At 37.6% G+C, this 18,271-nt stretch overlaps 1 protein-coding gene across 1 annotated transcript in view; it reads left to right on the top strand.

Annotated features, from left to right (window-relative positions):
• The window catches only part of LOC138064047 (zinc finger protein 474-like), an 85,568-nt gene that overhangs the window by 26,139 nt on the left and 41,158 nt on the right, over positions 1 to 18,271 (top strand). Inside the window, exons 3-5 of the mRNA XM_068924775.1 lie at positions 816 to 898; positions 8,451 to 8,613; positions 16,921 to 16,985. The gene's annotated coding sequence lies outside the window, so the exon portion shown is untranslated. The remainder of the gene's footprint in view (positions 1 to 815; positions 899 to 8,450; positions 8,614 to 16,920; positions 16,986 to 18,271) is intronic.

Genomic DNA, 18,271 nt, shown 5'->3' with positions numbered 1-18,271 from the left:
CTCTGCGGATATCTGCTATTGCATTTCAGTGGCCTTGATACAGTTCTCCTGAAAAAAAAATTATTGCCTTTTTTTTTAATTATGTATCACTTGAAATGGATTACACTTAATCAAAATCCTGCAAAACGCAATCCTGCACCAAAGGATTTTGAATGCTGATTTGAACTGCTGCTTAGCAGTAGTAATAGTACTTCATTTTAAAGTTGCTCTTGTTAGCCCTTGAACTCAGTGGTGCTATCTTGGGTGTTAAAGTTATTCACGTGGATAAGCGGGTTAGAATCTAAGACGAGTGGCTGGTATAGACTGCTCCCAGAGCCACGCTTTGCTTACTCAGTTGTTCATCTCAGGAGAGTTGTACTGCAGACAAGGGTGCAGCCTAGTGGACTTATTGAAGCACTGTTCACATGCCTGCAGTCATCCGGATGATCTAAGGGTTAAAATCACTGGGAAATCAAAGGTTTCCCTGAAAATTCCTAAGCTGGAGAACACTCTGAGATGCATGGGGAAGGTAGGTCTGCATCCAAGAAAGCAGAGCCATCTTACTTGGAATAGCCCATTTGGCTAAATGGTTGTTGGTTATTACTGCTAGGGGGCACTTGGGCTGGTAGGGAGCGTCTGCTGGGCTGGGCCTTCAAAGGGAACAAGTAACCAGTCACTTTTGACATGCAGGAGCCAGGCACTCCAGCTGACACTCTGCTGGGTAGCCCACTGCAGAGGTTTTTGGGGTTGGGTTTTCTTACTCATCGTATTTGCAGCCTGTTCATTCCCTCAGATATTTTTCGTTGTGGCTTTACAAACGTTATTCTCTGTTTTAGGTTTCGCCTGGAACAGTCGGTGACTAAGACGGAGGAAAACACAAGGCTTGAAAATAAGGAAAATACAACACTGAAGAAACGAGGTTTCTGTCTTTCTAGTCTTCCTCTAAATCTTATTAGTGTTACAAACAGCAGGTTGATTCCCGATATGTGATATTAGAAAATGTTTCCACACGCTGGGATTCTAGCCATAATTCTTTATGCTTTGCCTGATTAAGCAACTAGTTTTCATAAAACTGGAGAAAATATAGTTGGGGATAGCCCTGCCCATTTATCGGCCATTTATGTTGTTTGTAATTTTTTCCGTAGCACAAGTTTTATTTTTTAAATTAATTTAGCCTTCACAAATCATAAAAAGACTAGTAGCATCCCTAGAGAGTCAAGTCCTTTATTTATTGTTAAGCGCCCATGTCCATTCAACTACTGTTCTTTCCTCAAAGGTTGCTGATCATGCCTATCTTTTATGACTTGGTCTGCTTAGGCCATTAAAAAGCCCGCCACTGCCTGTGGTCCCGAGATAAACAGATACCAATACTTTATAAGTATAGCCAGTAATCTCTTAAAACTTGAGATTAGGAGGTATTTTATATTTAAGCATAATTGGTAAATTTTTGCTGGACTCATTCAAAGGTAAGAAACGGAAAAGCGTCTTCGGTGGCGTGTGTAACACTTGGTGTTCTCCCTATGGGTATAGCACTATAAAATAGCAATTGTGAATCTCAAACATGGAAAAAGATTAACCTGAATTAAAACAAAAAACAAAAAAACACAGAACCAAAGCCATTTGAATTTGGCATGCCATAAAATGCATATCTTGAGAAGGACACTTTAAGGTCCTTTAAGCTTACTACTGTTTAGTTTGTTGATGAAAAACTCTGATAGCGTAGAATAGGGGAACTTATTTTAAATGTAAAGACAGTTTATGCCAATCACGTCATGTATTATGTTTAATATTATCTTTTTAAACCATCAGCTGTATTGCTATAGAGGCATTTTTGATAAAACTGAATTGTGTAAGGACAGATAGTTTGTGTTCTTGCTTAGTGTTAAATTGAGATGTTTAGCTAGAAGCAAGTATGTGAAGCAAGAAATATAAATAACTTCACAAAATCTTTACACGAAACTAGACAAATTTCATGCTTGTGTAGTTCTTTGAAGCCAATACTTATTGTTTGCGATTGAAGGCAAAGTCATTCTGTTGGTTACTGAGGAGCTACTATGAGCAAAGTCTAGATATGTAGTGAGTGGTTTTAGCTTGAAGAGTTTTGAGGGCTTTTTGTATTTGAGAAAAATTTAGTACACTCATCCATTAGTTATGTATGAGTAGGCAGAGTACTTCCTCTGGTGTTTCTGCTTGCATAAACATTGAGTTGCAATTAGATTATTCAAACTTCTCTTGTTTTGTGGATTTTACTGATTGTACTTTTTGTACTTGTCCTTAACATTCAAATATTCAAAGCAGGTGATTTTGTCACATACTAGAGTACTGCATGTTTTTCTGAAGTGTATTTAACAGCAGGTCCAGGTGTTCTTATTTAAAAACTCACTTATAGGCACGTTGCATGAAAAGGTTCCTAATTGTAATGAATTCCCCGTAATAATTTGAATTCAGATATTAAGATAGTTATTCCAGTATGTGCACTTGATTAGAAACTAAAGATTCTGAGTATTTGCAGGCTCAGGTCTTTAATGAGAATTTTTTTTAACAAACCAACCTAATTGCAGACCAAAGTCACAGACTTTTTCTGACATCAGTAGGCTTTGAAGCAGACTCTGTAATAAAAAAGCTAATCTTCTAGGTAAATTTAGTGACAATTTGTAGGTCTGACTTAAAATCTTTAATCAGGCAGCTTCCCGTGATCATAAACATAGACCAAAAGTAAACTTTCAAACGTCTTTTTTTCTGCTCTGAACTTACAAGGGAACACAAAGATATTTGGTTCTGTAACGGACTTGTCGTCAATCCATTAAAGAATGAAAATGATCAGAATTTTTAATTAGTGGGTTATCTCCCCACCTCAAGATCATCAGTCATAATGTCACCTCCTTGGTCCCTGACTAATATTTTTGGTTTCTGTATCTGCGTTACAGAATTATTCTGTAGTTACTTTGCTTTGTACCCTGTGGGTAGTCCTGATGGATTGCATGAGTCTGTCCCCAATGAATAAAGCTAAGCACGCATGTACAAGACGTGTACGGGGTCCTGGGTGACCTGCTGGAGCGGGGGTGGGTTAGACTAGATGATCTTAAAGGTCACTTCCAACCTCAACCATTTCATGTGATTCTGTGCATCTCTGCAATGCTCTCGGAGCATAGTCAAGAAATACAGTTACAGAAGCTGAGATAACTGTTGGTCTTGTCTTGCGCGAGGCCCGAGGATAAAAGCCTTCTGAAGCCCATGGAGTTTTTGTCAAGCCAGGGTTTTGCACTGCGGTTTTAATAGCAGAATTTTTGAAGTGTAGGGTGTTGATGTGTTGGTAGAGCTTAATAAGGATGGTTTCACAACATGCAATTACATGGTTTCTTTCTTGAAGCTAGACATGCAAAGATCATAGTGAAAAATAAACAAAAAGCTTTTCCTTTCTGAATTTATGGTGTGTTTCATCTTTGAATAGTATTTTGTAACTCCATAGTGGTCTCCCAGAGGTTCCTCTAATAGATGAGATTTCTTAAAAGTACAATATATAATAAGACATTATTGTCTTATATGTATAAAAGTACAATATAGTAAGAATACTGCAGATTCAATCAGAGATTTGAAAATCCGGTGGGGTTTCTTCTTTTCTTATATGTCAGCACCTGTAACGGAAGCTTCCCCAGCTATTGTCCTTGAAGTATTCATTGTAACGTGCAAAACTTACCATCAGTGATTACTATGTTTACTTTGAATTTAATAAATTATCTGATAACACATACAAAGGAATAGAAGTTCAAGGCACTCCGAGTTAAGAGCCCACTGTTTATACATTGATGCCCCTGGTGGGTACTGGTGAGTTTCATTTAGCAAGGTTAATGAAATTAGAAGTAGGTTTGTACAACGCATGCATGAGCAGTTCTTTTTTGCTGTTGGGGAGTTCAGTCCTGAATCGTCTGTGTAAGCAGAGCGCATAGGAACAACCTACCATCTCAGACATGCCTACCTAATTTTACTGAAGCTTTTGAATATTGAAAAGAAGACATCATGATAAATGAGAAAAACCTACGTAAATTCAGAAAAAACAAATGCTTACTTGAACAGTTCTGTACGCACACTTCTGTGTCATTCTGGAGCAGGGCTCCAGAAGTGAGAGTCTTCCTTTCTGCGTATGGACATCTTGCACAGAAGCACAGCTAGTAAGTCCAAGCTGAGGAAAACATGAAAAAACAATTAATTTTATAGACATTCACCAAACTCTTCTGAGAATGAGAGCATTAGGTATGAAGGGAGAGGAATGGAAGCCATGTTAAATCAGTCATTTTCCTTTCCTTTTCAGCAGGGGAGAAGTCCTTGTAAATCTTTTACAAGGTGGAACACTGTTCAACGTACCACAAAAGAAGCACGTGTTTGCAGAAATTTTGCAACGTGATTTCACCATGCATCTCATCAAAGATATTTAGACTGTGCAACAGCGATATCTCTAAAAACTAACTTTGTAAAAATGGCATAAAGGAGTCTTAGATTCATAGAATGTCATTCATTTTCATATCTAAGTCACCTGGGTTACAAGTAAAAACAATCTCTAACTGTCCTCTGTACCTGGAGTCCTATAGTTCTTTTCTCTCTTGTATATAACATCTTCATAATAATTCCTTAGTTTGCCTAGTTATCACAGAGATAGGTTTTTTTCTCTGTAGAACTTCAATGTCTGAGAATATAAGAAAAAAACCCACTTTCAAATTCCAAGGTGGATTTTCAAAACTGGTGTAGGAAAAGAACCCTATATTATGCTAATAAGGTGTATACAGAGCTACAATCAAAATAGCCATCAGTAATGCCATTCATAAAGTATGACTGCGTGGCAAATGCGCAAATGGTGGGACGGATGATGGAGATAATTAAGAACTGGCAGAGTAATTCCGGTTTCCTTATAGGTAGGATCTGAATTGTCTGCTACTTTGGTTTTCCCTGAAGAGTATGTAGCCAGTACACAACAAAAATATAATATCTTTGCATTAGCAAGAATGTTCTTATAGCTGAGCATCAAGGACATTAGAAATAAAGTTTGCAATTTGCATTCAAAAAGAAATGAGGGGAGAGTAGAAACAAGTGATATGGGCCAACTTCTCTCCACAGAGAAATCAACTTCTGGCAGGACACAGAATCCTACCTGACAAAGGGTCTTTTTCAGATAGAGTGAGATTCGGGTTCCAGCTTAAAAGGTACCTTAAAGAGGCCAACTTCCCATAGAAAAACAATATGATTTAGGCATCTTTCTGCCATTAATCCCTCCTAGATGTCTTAGTATTTTGCTATATCTAGTGTTGTCACAATGTAAATGTGTCTTTTCAGAGGACAAGACGTATGTAAGATAAATAGCCTCACATTTTCAGCTCAGTCTGGGTTCCTAGCTTGATGTTAACAAGCACATGTTTGATATTGTCAAGAGACATGTTAGGACTGTTTTGCTTATCAGACAGAATTATGTGTAGGAGGTTTCACCTATACATCCTGAAAAAGTGAAGTTTCTATGTGGATTAAGTAAACAGATGAGTTGCAAAACATACACATTTCCATTCCTGGAACAAATCAACGTACGTACAACAGTGGAAATATGTCAGTTTGCCTAAACTGATGGTTTGGACTGGTAAGCATTTCTTGGTTGCTGAGCATTTCTTTCTCCAGGCATATCCAAGTGTAACTGTTCTGGGAAGTTTGAAAAAAGTAATGTCTAATTGAATGAGTCTTGGGAAAAGCTGGCTTTATTTATTTGCCTTCCTCATAAGGCAAGGAGAATACTAAACCTATTGAGAAATCGTTTGTTGTTTCTATTCCTACCTGATCCAGCTGCATGATCTTGGTACTGTTATCATTCCTCCTTACTACTCCCCAGCTTTTTCCAATTGTTGCATCTTTCTCAAACCAGATTGCAAGCTCTCCGGAGCAAGGACCGTGACTTCCTAGGTATAGGTTCGGTGATACTCACAGTAGGGTACTGAGTCTGACGGTTACTTTTGGCCACTGCTGCGATGTGAATAGCGCTGACTACAGGCTGTCGTCTTGAGCGGATGCAACGTTTAGAACATGTGAAAGCCTCCATGCAGCTGTGTGTGTTATTGAACAAAGTTGCCACTCAGCAATTCTGACTCAAATAAAACACCCACAGCAGTTTTCCCTTTGGTCTAATTTTCATCATAATATTATTTCTTACATACCAATATAATGAACTTTTTTTTACTGTTCTGCTCTGTAGCTGTATAACAGATCTATTTGAAATACATTTCCAACCAAATCACTATTTTCATCTACAGGTAATTATCAGATTTCATTTTAGCTCTTCTCATTGCTCAGATAATTCAAGAAATTACTTGAAATAAAACATTAGGTAGTACAGTTAGATTGGCAGGAATGTTTGCAAAAAGATGTTGAAGATGTTGAAGGCAGGGCAGTGCCTGTAATATTTGCTTTACCACCTAAGAATAGTAGCAAAACAATATACTTAGACAGTCCTTGTTTGGTTTTAATGAGCCAAGATAAAAATTGGTAGTTAATACTGTTTTCTTTTCACAGTGAATAGAATCAAGCAGATAAAAATTGAAGATCAGTCTTTGGGAGTAAGCACAGAAAGCCAAGTTGATTTTATTGTTTTTATTCCATTTGATTTGAAGCCTAACACAGTAACTGGTTTAAACTACATTGCATGAGTGTCTCTTGCCAGCTTCTAGTGTTATAATCAGAAAGGACTGTAGAGCGGTGTTCCAGCTCCTAGGTTTTCTGATTTTCCCAGTGAAAGGTCTTTGTGACTGCTCCACTGGAATCAAGCTTCCTAGAGGAAGCGAGTAAGATGGGTGCAGTCAGTAAGAGTTTCCCTAAAGAGCCATGAGAAATCAGTAAGGAATAAGATAGTCTTGACTGGGTGGCGTTATTTTATTCAGCGTCTTGCTTGGTCCTCTCAAGGAGTATGAGTAAGGAGCAGAGCCCTTAGCTCCTATAGGGACTGTATCAGCAGAAGAGACTCTGTAGGAGCAGAGAACCCGAATAAGCTTAGACGAGTGTCAGGAACAAACACGCTGCTTTAGGAGGATGACGCTTACTGAATGTCTGGTTCCAGAAGCAGGTGTTTCCCCCACAGGCATACAGGAGATGGTCAATCCAGTGTGTCTGGAGCAGGATCCTCTTTAAAGTTTTGTGGGTAACGTTCATTTCTAGTGAGCAATTCCCATGGAAATCAGCTGAGTTTTACTAGGATGGGACTTCACAGTAGAGCATTTAATGTATTTCCGTATGACTTGTGATGGATTTTTTTAAAGAACACAAATTCCTTAACATGCTGTATTTTTCACACTTCTTATTGTAGCTCTGGCTTTGCATTTTAGTTTGCATTACAAGTAGAATGATTTCCAGCACTACTCTCCTGTTATAAAACGTTTATTAATTAAAGTTTAAATTTTGCTGTGGTGGGAAGTAGGAGCAGAGCACAATTTAAAATGTCTGACCTAATTAACAATGGGAAGATACTCTCTCAAACTACCATTTGTCTTTCCACCATTACTGTAACTATCCTTACAGGTCAGTATTCCACAGCAACTAAACAATAGCAAATAATAACTTCAATTTTTATTACATTATTCATCATGGAAGATCCAAAAACACTTTATAGAATAAAGTGCTCTCCCATCACTGTTCTTTGCCCACCACTAAGGAAGAACATGTCATCTATGTTAAAATGATGTTATTGAGCAGTGCTGGACAGGAAATATATGGAATATTCATTTTTAGAAACCTCTGGGGAAAGTTATATGTAAGATTACATGTGTTAGAATTTGGATGGGAATTTGGATTTACAAGAATTTAAGGCCATAAAGGACCAATATAACTATATAGTCTGATCTTCTGCATAACACAGGCCTTAGAATTTCACCCGGTAATTTCTGCATAAAGCTTGTAATTAGTAGCTGAGTTAAGATATCTTTTTTAGAAAGAGAGTCTTGGATTAAAGATTTCAAATGATAGAGAATGCACCACATCCCACGGTCAGCAGATGCAATAGTTTCTTCCCCTCATTTAAAAACAAAACAAAACTGTGCCTTATTTATAATCTGAATTGAACACCTCTACTGAGGTGGTCATCTTAAAGACAGCACCTACAGTAAGAAAGCCCCTTCTAACACAGTGGAGGTGTTTAAAACATGAACAGTGGTGACTGCATAAGTCAAAAAATTCAAAGAAAGTTTTATTCATTTTCCTTGATCATTCACCTTTGAAAGGTCCTTCACCTTTCCCTTCTGGCTGCTTGCTTGATAAGAGACTGCCAGTGCTGTACTGAAGCACTTTTTTGAATGAACCTTATATTATCTTGGACTCTTGAATGACTACCCTTCACAAGTTTTCTGCCTGTGAGAAAGGAGCATGTTGCTATAAAGGAACAGTTTTGGATACGGCATCTGATGAACAAAAAACACATTTATTTAACTTTTCTTTCTTCTTTCCAAACAAAGCAATGCTGCTGGACTGAAAAAAACCACAGATGAGTGTCAACTAACGGTGATGAGAGCGACTTACTCTCCAGCATCATCTCCTAGACCAGGAAGTCTGGATATCCAAGCGCTTAAGGACAGTCTAATCCCTTCTTCTCATGGGGTCATCAAGCAGGTTAGTTTGGTAAGAGAAATTACTAAACCTTATGTTTTGTTACATGTTTTATGCTTTCTAAACACTGGATGCAGAGTGAATCCTGCAGAGCTTGAAAGGTTTCCGTTGTCTTAACCACTTGAAATTTATGTTCAGAACACATGATCATAGTTGCTGTTTCTAAAAATTTCGGTCCTATTTTATTCATTTAAGTTCCACATTCTAGTGAAAAGGCATACTGGATAAAGGGACAAGTCAAAAAAAGCTAATATCGGTTGAATGCAGAGTTGCACAGAGGAGAATTGGCTGAATGCAGAGTTCCAAGGAGAGGAGTTCTTCCTCAGAAGGACTTTAAATATTATGTAGTTCTACTTCATAATTCTTAGCTTTCGCCCAAGCTTAAAATATATTGGTAAAACTGTATATGAAGAAACGAGCAAGACTCCTTTCTTAGAGGTTAAAAGATAGTGAACGGAAGCCAGAAGCAAAGGGCAAATTTCCACTTTGGTTTGTCTAACCCAGTCAGTCCTGTCTCTTTCTCACTTTTCTGTGCTGTCCCAGCCAGTCCTGTGCACTCCAGACTGCCGTATGCACCTCCACGCTCCACTTCATCAAACCTTTTCTTAAGGAACATTTCTTCCAAGAAGTCTGCAAACCAGAATGGAACTATTGAAACGTCCATTCCTGTTCTTTCAAACTTTTGATGACCATGTTGCATGCAGAGAGCATCTTTTGTCTCTTTAGGTTTTAAAATGCCTCTCAGGTAGACTTGCCTTCATTTTTACCTTGCTGACTGCGACAACGCCCTTATTAGAAAAATAATACTTTCATAAATAATAAATTTTCTTTTGTTTCAGAATATAGGATATAATTTCAGTAATTTTCTGTGGCATAAAATGGATATATTATTATTCGTGCCACATTAATTCATGTTTGCATATGCCATACAAATATTTGAAATCGGTTATTTCGGAAAGATGTTCCAAACAGTGAACCAAGTACTCATGTTAAGTGTGAAAGAGTAATATCCTTGAGAAGAACAAACTAACTCATTTGAACCCATAAAAAAACTAAGCACTGAGGTTAAACCGTAAAATGTGGTGGGCAGTTTCTCACTACAGTAAAACACTAGACTATTAGGTATGCAGGCATTATGTGTTTGTTTGCTCCTGTGGGTACTAAAAGTATTCTGAATTCCTCAGAAGGACTTTAAATATTATGTTATAAAATGTTAAACCAATACCTTTAGGACAAAAACAGAATCCAACACATGCCACCTAGATTATTAAAGAAGGCTGACAAATAAAAAAATCAGGACTCAAGCTTCTGAAGCATGTTTTAATGGAACATATTTCCACTTCATCTATAAAAAGCTCTAGTTTAAACCCCTGCACTTGTTTACACCTGAGATAATGAGGTAGCTTATTCATTTGCTTTTGGAAAAAGTTATTTTTGTTTCAACCAAAGCAGCTCTTTTTTTTTTTCTTTGTATTTCAGCATCTTTGAAATTAGAAGTTACTGTGTCGTTTTAAAGGGAGTTTCCTGTTAAAGAAAACAAAGAAAATTATATGCCTGAATCCAGTAGGACAATTTGTTGTTGTTTATGTCTACAGTAGACCTAACAGCAATGCATATAGCAGCAAGTTTCCTTTCTGGGAAAAAAAATAAAAAAATACTACCTTCATTTTGTTAATGGACAGATTGAGTTCACCAAAAGTTAAACATTCTGAACGAGACCAAAATGCACTAAATAGACTTCTTAAAAATACTCATCGGGAAAGAAGCAACTCAGGGTGTATTCGTGTGAGGATTGTTGTGAAAGCAATTTCTTAGAACAGATCTTTGCAATGGTTTTTCCACTTTTAAATGATGATTGTTGGTTTTGTTAATGCAAATTTCTGTGGCGTTAATTCTGGGAATTTGTCCAGTTAAACACATTCTTCCATTCAGCCCAAGAGGAAACTCTCGGCAGCAATTCTTGAGTTGTTTTTTATTTTAGCAACATTCATGTGGAAACCTTTGCTTTGTTTTGAGAGACCCTTAGGCTTATCGTATGTAATGTAATGATACTTAATCTCAGAAATGCAACCTTTTCAGGCCTGATAATGGGGCAAATAAATACTAATCCAAAGAGGAAAATTTCATGCCATTCAGGAACTTGGGCCTTCCTAGCTATCAGCAGTATTATATGTGCTCGTTGCCCTCTCCTGGTTTCATCTGGTAATTTTTCAGGTTTAAAGTGTCTGATTCAGGTCTCCTAAGAATGTTATGCTTTTCTCCGACAGATATTTTTTCCTTGTCCAGTCCAGGGTATCATTAATGAACATGGTTTCTCAGGTAGTACAAATTGCCTTGCTCATCAGCATACTGAAAAAATAGGCCAAGAGCCAGCACCGTTTTGGATTCGCTCAAGTCAGAACTGGTGGACTCTGTTTACTCCCTGTCCATGTTTTAATATTTATCTGCTACTCACCTGTGGATTTATGTACATAACAGCAATTCAGGCAAATGCTTGAATTTAAAAAGTGCTTTTGATGAGGTTCTACACTAAATACTTTTATGTCATGAGAAGTTGTCAGGAGAAGAGAGATCATTAAAGGTAGGGGTCACAAAGGGCAGAAGTATGTTTTCTTCATAAAACTTAGGCAGTTTTCTTCATAAAGGGAAAGAGGATGTTTCATTGTTCCTCCAGTGAACAGCTCTATGCTGAGATTTGTGGTGTTTAAATTAGATGATCTAGAATTTAGGGGCAAATAAACAGATGACAAAACTTACTATTGATACAGAGTTGTTTGGGATAGGCTAAGATGGAACGGATAGGGAAAAAAACTCAGCGTTTGCAGCGATGGGCTCAAAAACAACTCTTACCTGTACGAAAAGACAGCTTATTTGTGAAAATAGCTGTATAATGCTTAGGAACTAAAACAAAAATGAAAAGCTACTGTGTATTAAGAACCAAACAGAAAACGTGATTGTATAAGTGATGAATAAAACAATAAGAATAAACATGGCGTAGAGGACATCTGGGCCAATCTCCTGCTCAGAGTGGGTCCGGTTACAGCAGGTCGTTATGCCCAGACAGGTTCTGAGTTTACCAAAGGATGAAGATCCCACAGTCTTTCTGGGCCCCTATTTCAGTGTTTGGCCACCTTCGTGGTGATTTTTTTTCTTATATTAAGTCAGAAATTCCTGTGTTCCAACTTGTTTTTGAAGCCTCTCATGCTGCTGTACTCTTCTGAGAATAGCTTCTCTTATGATGAGTTATTACCTTAGAACGGGACCCTTCTGCTTCCCTCAGTTTTCTCCTGTGTGAATTGAAGTATAATAGAGGTTAAAAATGATGAGTGATGAAGAGGAGAATAAGGAACAATTTTGTTTATATTCAAAAACAGGAGAATTGCCAAGTTTACATTACAAAAAAGGAAATTCTTTCTTGCACAGGATATAATTATGTTGTGGACTAACAGCCAGTGGATAATATAGAGGGCATAAAAAGGGATTCAGAAATTAATGGAAGATAAATCCATATGTATCTTCAATCTAGTGGTTTGAAAGCAGCTGTCTGTGCTTAGGAAGGCCCTAACTTGCTGTCTTCTGGAAGTGAGTATTACAAAGGTAGATCACTCCAGATACAGCCTATTTATGCCTCCCAAGCTATCTTGTACTGGATGCTGTCAGAGGCAGCATACATTATACAGGTGGCATATGCGGCACAGGATTTTGATTCAGGAGACCTGGGGCCCGCATTTATTGGTCAGAGGAGTGAGATATTTTAAGCTGCACCTTTAAGGCACAGCATGGAAAAAACAATGAAAAGAGAAGTGGCACCGAGTCTCACTGTACGTGAACAGTCTTATATGGGGACAAGGGATCAGAGTTCAGGTTATTTGTAAATTAAAGGAAATCAGGTTGGAGCCCTTTTTTAACTGAAGCCTTTTACTGGTAGCTGTTACGTACCTGTTGTACGTATCAGGTGCATGTTTTTGCCTGAAGTGCAAACAGATACTGTTATACTGATATATATATATATATATATATATATACACACATACAGAGAGAGAGAGAATTCACATATGCATGCACATGTCAGTATGTAAGTGTAAAACATGGGAAAAAAATATTACATTTCATTTAGAAAGTTGTTCTCTGCCCTCCTGTCTCCTGCTCATGTGAAATGAGAATACTAGAGCAGTAAAAGAGGCTATAAAGGCCCACACCTGTGGAAGTATTCTCCCAGCAAAGGAAGTGGGAAGGACAGCCAGCTATCCAGGTGTCTTGCAAGGGCACCTTCATAAAGGTCACATCAACAGTGAGGCTGGATGTGCGACGAATGTCTCACAGGCAGCATCACAACACAGTGCTCTAAAGACTTTGGGTTTTGCTGCCGTTACCTTTTCAGAACAGTCTAAATTATGCAGAGGGCCACAGTGAAGTCCAGAAATAAGGAAGGCAATCTGAGAGTATCCATACATCCCATGTCCCTGTGGGCTGCAAGATCTAGGTTGTATCACTTAAAGACATGGTACAGAATCATGCTAGTTTTTCCTGCTTTTAATGCAAATCCCTATTTTTTCTGATTCAAAATCTGAGTACATTTTTTTATTTACCAAATCCTCAATTACTTGATCTATTAGAAGTACATTAAAATCTACAAGTATTTAAGCAAAGTTTCAGATCTCACAGATCCTCAGGTTTTCAGAAACATGGCAGAGTTGTCCTGAAAGCCAGTGTACTGGGACATTCTTGAAACTTCACTTATCCGTTAGCTATGTTATTTATTAATGTGCTCCATTTGAAGATAATTCCGTTCAGATCCCAAATTGTCCAGGAGGAATGTTGGTGGTTCAGGGACCTCCCAGGCGTCAGAGAACTCTTCAACTTTTGATGGGATGAGACTTGAACTGAATGTTTAGACTAAAGAATTTGTCTAAAGTAACTTCCTTCGACTTCACTACGCTCTCAAACTAATCTGTCTGCCAGATTTAGCAGACGTTCTGGTAGGTCTGGTAGGGAAATGTCCACATCCTGGAATCTGGCTTTTATATAATATGGTAACAGTAAAAGGAAACAGGACTTTAGGTTCTCCTTATGGCTAGAAAAGTAGAGTTATTGCTGATATACTAGGTAACATACACTAGCTACTAGGCTTCATATGCTATATTGTACTAGGTAGATCTTCAGAATATGAGAGGTTAGACCATGTCTCAGATAGAGTGGGCAAATGTCTACAGCACAAGTGTTGTAAGGATATCCCTACCAGTAGTCCCATTAAGTTCAAGGTGAAAGATTGTTATTGTTTAAATTGAAAATAAGATATTCCAGGAATGAATACAATTAGATTTTTTTTTTCATAGACATACTTCATTCAGAGCAGATCGAGTTTTCTTCCTTCCTTTAGTAAAATCTTCATTTTTTTATACTGTTGTTTTTCTACTGAGAGTTAAGAGTGTCGTTTCAATTTGTATCAAGACAATAATATCCCCCAGTGCAACCAACTTGAATTCATCACCCAAATACGTTGTTTGGTTTCACATCTATTTATTTACCATTTTATTTCTACTGAGTATTAAGCTTGTAAATTAAATTGGCTTTTATCATCATGCTGTGCCTCTTCTTTTGCCATATTTTTCTTTGATAATATAGTCTGTTTCTTCTTCTATAAGCCCTCGTCCTGCACCTTGTTAGGTGTCATCTGGTTTCTCTTCTCCTAGCTCCATTAAAAAAAAAAGAACAGCTTATTTTATTTTCCAAATAGTAGCACCAAATTAATATCCAGTCAGAGATTTTTAATAATCATTTGAAAACATCATATTTTTGCCTAACACTTTGACCTCCCTGCTCATTTCTAAGTGATGAGTTATTTAACTACGGTCAAAAAAGCCACTGGGGGGGGGGTTAAAAAGTGGCAAATGTTTCTCTTTTAAAAGGTTTTATATGTATTAAAAAACTAAACACCGTGAAATATTAAGGAGTTCTAAGTGGAGAGCTGGACATTATCTAAAGCAATCTAAGGGAATAGGTGAGAAGCAGTATCTTAAACGTAGTCCAGAAGCAGTTAGATCATATAGGTCAAAAACTCTGTGATTCATTGAAAGTACCGCTATTAAGTACTTCAGTATATGCTGATAGTAGCTCGTTGGGTGACAGCTTTATTTTGAGTCACTGCTAACTAACCCCATTGTCCAGCAGATGAGGAGATGCTATGTTGTTCAATATACCGTATTTTATATGGTATGCCGGTGAAATTAGGGTTTTAATAACCTGCAGCCATTATATAGCTAAAAGTAATTATGAAAGACAGGACATCAGCATAACAAGCAAGTTATAATATGGACAAGTAACAACTACACCCACACAAATTCCCCTTTTTACTTGCATCATATTAATTGACTCAATAACTCCACATAATTTATTTTCTTATCAAAACAGCATATTTATCATGAATAAGTGGGCAAGCAGAATTTTGCAAGTCTGATGTGGCAATCATATGAATAATTCATATATTCTTCACCTATATAAATGAATTCAAATTAGTAATTTAGCAAAAGAGCATTTTTAATTATCAAACAATTTATTATTGAATTGCCTCCCCTCCCCTTCCCAGTTGCATTCAAGACTTTTTATGTAGTCAACGAGAGGTACTATTCTAAGTAGAGCTTAATTATACCTGTAGACTGCATCTAGAGTTTTTGGAGCTTCTGGCAATCTGATGGCCTTCTACTTCTCATCAAGATGATTTTATGCTCCTGGCTGAGCTGTGGTTTTCACATATGAATGTTTTCTCTGAACGGGTCGTCCATTTTTGGGACATAAGGTAATGTCTACTCTATTTTGTTGCTTCAGTTCTCTATTCCATTGCTTTCTACTACCCTGCTGATACTTCCCAGAATATGACAATAAAAAATCATGCAACTGATGGCCCTACTGTTGTAGTCTCTTGCCTTATCTTAACCTCATCCCAGGGCAGGCATTGATGCAATACATGTGTAGACCGGTTTCACTTCTCTCCTTGCATATTGAAGAAGCAGATATAGAAACAGGTACAGCTGAAATGGTCAGTCTTCATAAAAAGTAGATGTATAGGAATATTTAGCATTCTCATTATGTCTGAGGCAAATAAATAAATCGTTCATACCATAGACAGTAATTCAGTTGCTGAGTAGATGTAATACTTTGCAATTTAATTATTCAAGATATTTAGATGAATATTATTTCTGTAAGGTTTCAGAGAGAGTTGAAGGCACAGAAATCCACGACCTAAAGAATTGTCACGTTATGTTAACAAAGTAATTTTTTTGTGTGTAAACATTCTGGCAAAACAAAAAAATCCTAACTGTACTGCTATGAAAGGCAAAAGGTTGACAGCCACCAAAATTGTCTTCTCTTCCACCAGAAGAATTAATATACTCTGTGAAAGGCAAGCATCCTCTCAATGCCTACCAATTTGCCTCAGCGCTGACCCAGAGGCACTCTCTAGAAATGAATGGATGTAGTTTGTACTTGATATACTGCCTCTCTCTTTGCGTGCCAGTAATTACTAAAAACGGGAGAGGTTTTATTTCATAGTTCATTAAAGGACTCGCTACAAAATCATGGGTCAGTAGGAAACTGTTAGATATGTTTCTCCTTCAATGCAGAGCCAGTCTTGAAACCTGTTGGCTAAAAGGATCCTCTTCTTTTTCTCTTTCTAGTCCTGCTTTGAGAAATAACTGAGTTCTGAAAAGGCAAGAAAGGAGGAGACTAGGAAAAATAAATTCCTCCTAGAATTAAACAGATTCGGACTGGAAACTGCTTCTTGTGAAAATGTTAATGTATTTCAAAAAAGCTATTAAATGTGAAAGCATCTCTCGGTTTACTTCACCAAATTCAGGGTCCAGTGCAGCCACAAAGCATATTTGTATGGCATATATAATTTTTAACTTGCACAAGTTTCCCAAGAGCAGATTTTTATGCTTCCTTGCTCACACCATACACTGCGTTTTATTGCTCATCCTTTGTGTAAAGCCCAGACCATTAAATATTAGGGGGCTATTACAGGAAGGGTTACTAGTCCCAAGAGATCGGAATTTGTTTTAAAGTCCGTAGTTGCTTTCAGAATTCCTTTCTTTAAAATGCTTACTATAAATGTAATCTCAAACATATGCTGATTTTTTTTTCTGTGATTTTTCTGTATTGTAACACAGATTCAATCAGATATGCTTTAACCACCACCATGCACAATGGATTGCCTTTTTCAGCCAAGATCTGACACCATAAATTGCATTTCACGTCTGAAATGCAGTGCAATTCTCTTAACAGTCTCCTAATTTCTTTTATTTACCTTCGTGTTTCTTCTAGCTTTGCCACTTCAGCAAAAGAAATGGAGGGAACTTTTACGTACAAACTGACTGAATAAGTTTCAGGTAGGTGACCACTGCGTGTTTCTTCTCCTTGCGCTCTCACCCTTTCCCTCATTCTTTATCCCTCTCTCCTGTATATGTATATGCATGCACATGCTTGTACATACACATCTGGCTGCGGTGGTCTTTGCTTAGATGATTGCGTTGCTATAAATGCAGTATTCATTTTATTTTCTTTGCATTTCCTTCCTATTCAATCTTCACACTTGGTGTAGAGATTTTGCATATGCCTGTAAGTCTGTATAATGTTCTCTGGAAGATGAGAGAGGGAAGTGGAGAAATTTCCTGGAAAAGGAATTTGAACATTATCTTCAAGTGGTATCTTTTATACCGCGTTCCAATCATGAATTGTTGTCACTTTGCATTCGTTAAGTAATGTCACAGCACAGCAAAAATAGCATTATGGCAGGCCTCTCTTTGTACAACTAGGAAAATGATGGTATACTTTTTCCTGTGACATGGTGGCATACAGAGGCCTCGGTTGTCTAGAAGAGGAACGAGCCTTGCTCGTACAGGATCATATGATCACGAGGATCAGACAGGAAGACCATCCAGGAACAAGTCCCAGAACTCCTGAGCTGCACACTTGTGAATTAGCTACACAGTCACCAGCCTTTCTCACAGTCTAGTATTACTGGGGAGAAATGAAACCTTCACATAAAGAAATGCACAGGCTTAACTGGTACCTACTGTAACCAATAATTATTGATTTACATTGCAACTTTCATAAACCAATCTCTGTGGAGCTTCTATTGTGAGACACTGCAGTCAGTTTAACTCTAGGAGCAACTCATCACTGTGTTTAAAAGTCAGTAAAGGAAGGGGTCCATTCTCTGTTCAATTTTTCTCTAGTGAATTGTACATCACAAAAAAATTTGACCCCATTGAGATCATGACAATGCACGTGAAAGCTGGATTTGGTTTGGTGAGGATTTCAGGGCTGTGGAACAAGTCAAACAACGTCTTTCCTCGGTCTTTTCAGCAGACTTTACATCCTTTCAAAGGAATAGGAACTTGAGCAGCTGAGACCAATGCGTAAGTAGAGGCACTCTTGCCATGCCCACTCTGTCGCTTCTATCTCATGTTCTCCTCCAGAACCAGGTTATATTTCCTTCACCACAGAATGAGGTCAGTCAAAATTCAGTGCAGTTTTAAACAAAATCTAGCTAAAGCACCAAAGAAAGAACTGCTCCTACTGGCTTTGTTTTTTAGTACTTTGGGTTTTCTAAATTAAAAACATAAACTCTATGCTTAAAACTTCTTTCTAAGTGTATTTAAAGCTATCCTCA

Source organism: Struthio camelus, chromosome W (assembly GCF_040807025.1).
Source record: "Struthio camelus isolate bStrCam1 chromosome W, bStrCam1.hap1, whole genome shotgun sequence".
NCBI lineage: Eukaryota > Metazoa > Chordata > Aves > Struthioniformes > Struthionidae > Struthio > Struthio camelus.
Note: the sequence above shows the minus strand (reverse complement) of the source record. Positions and strands in the feature narration are given on the sequence as shown.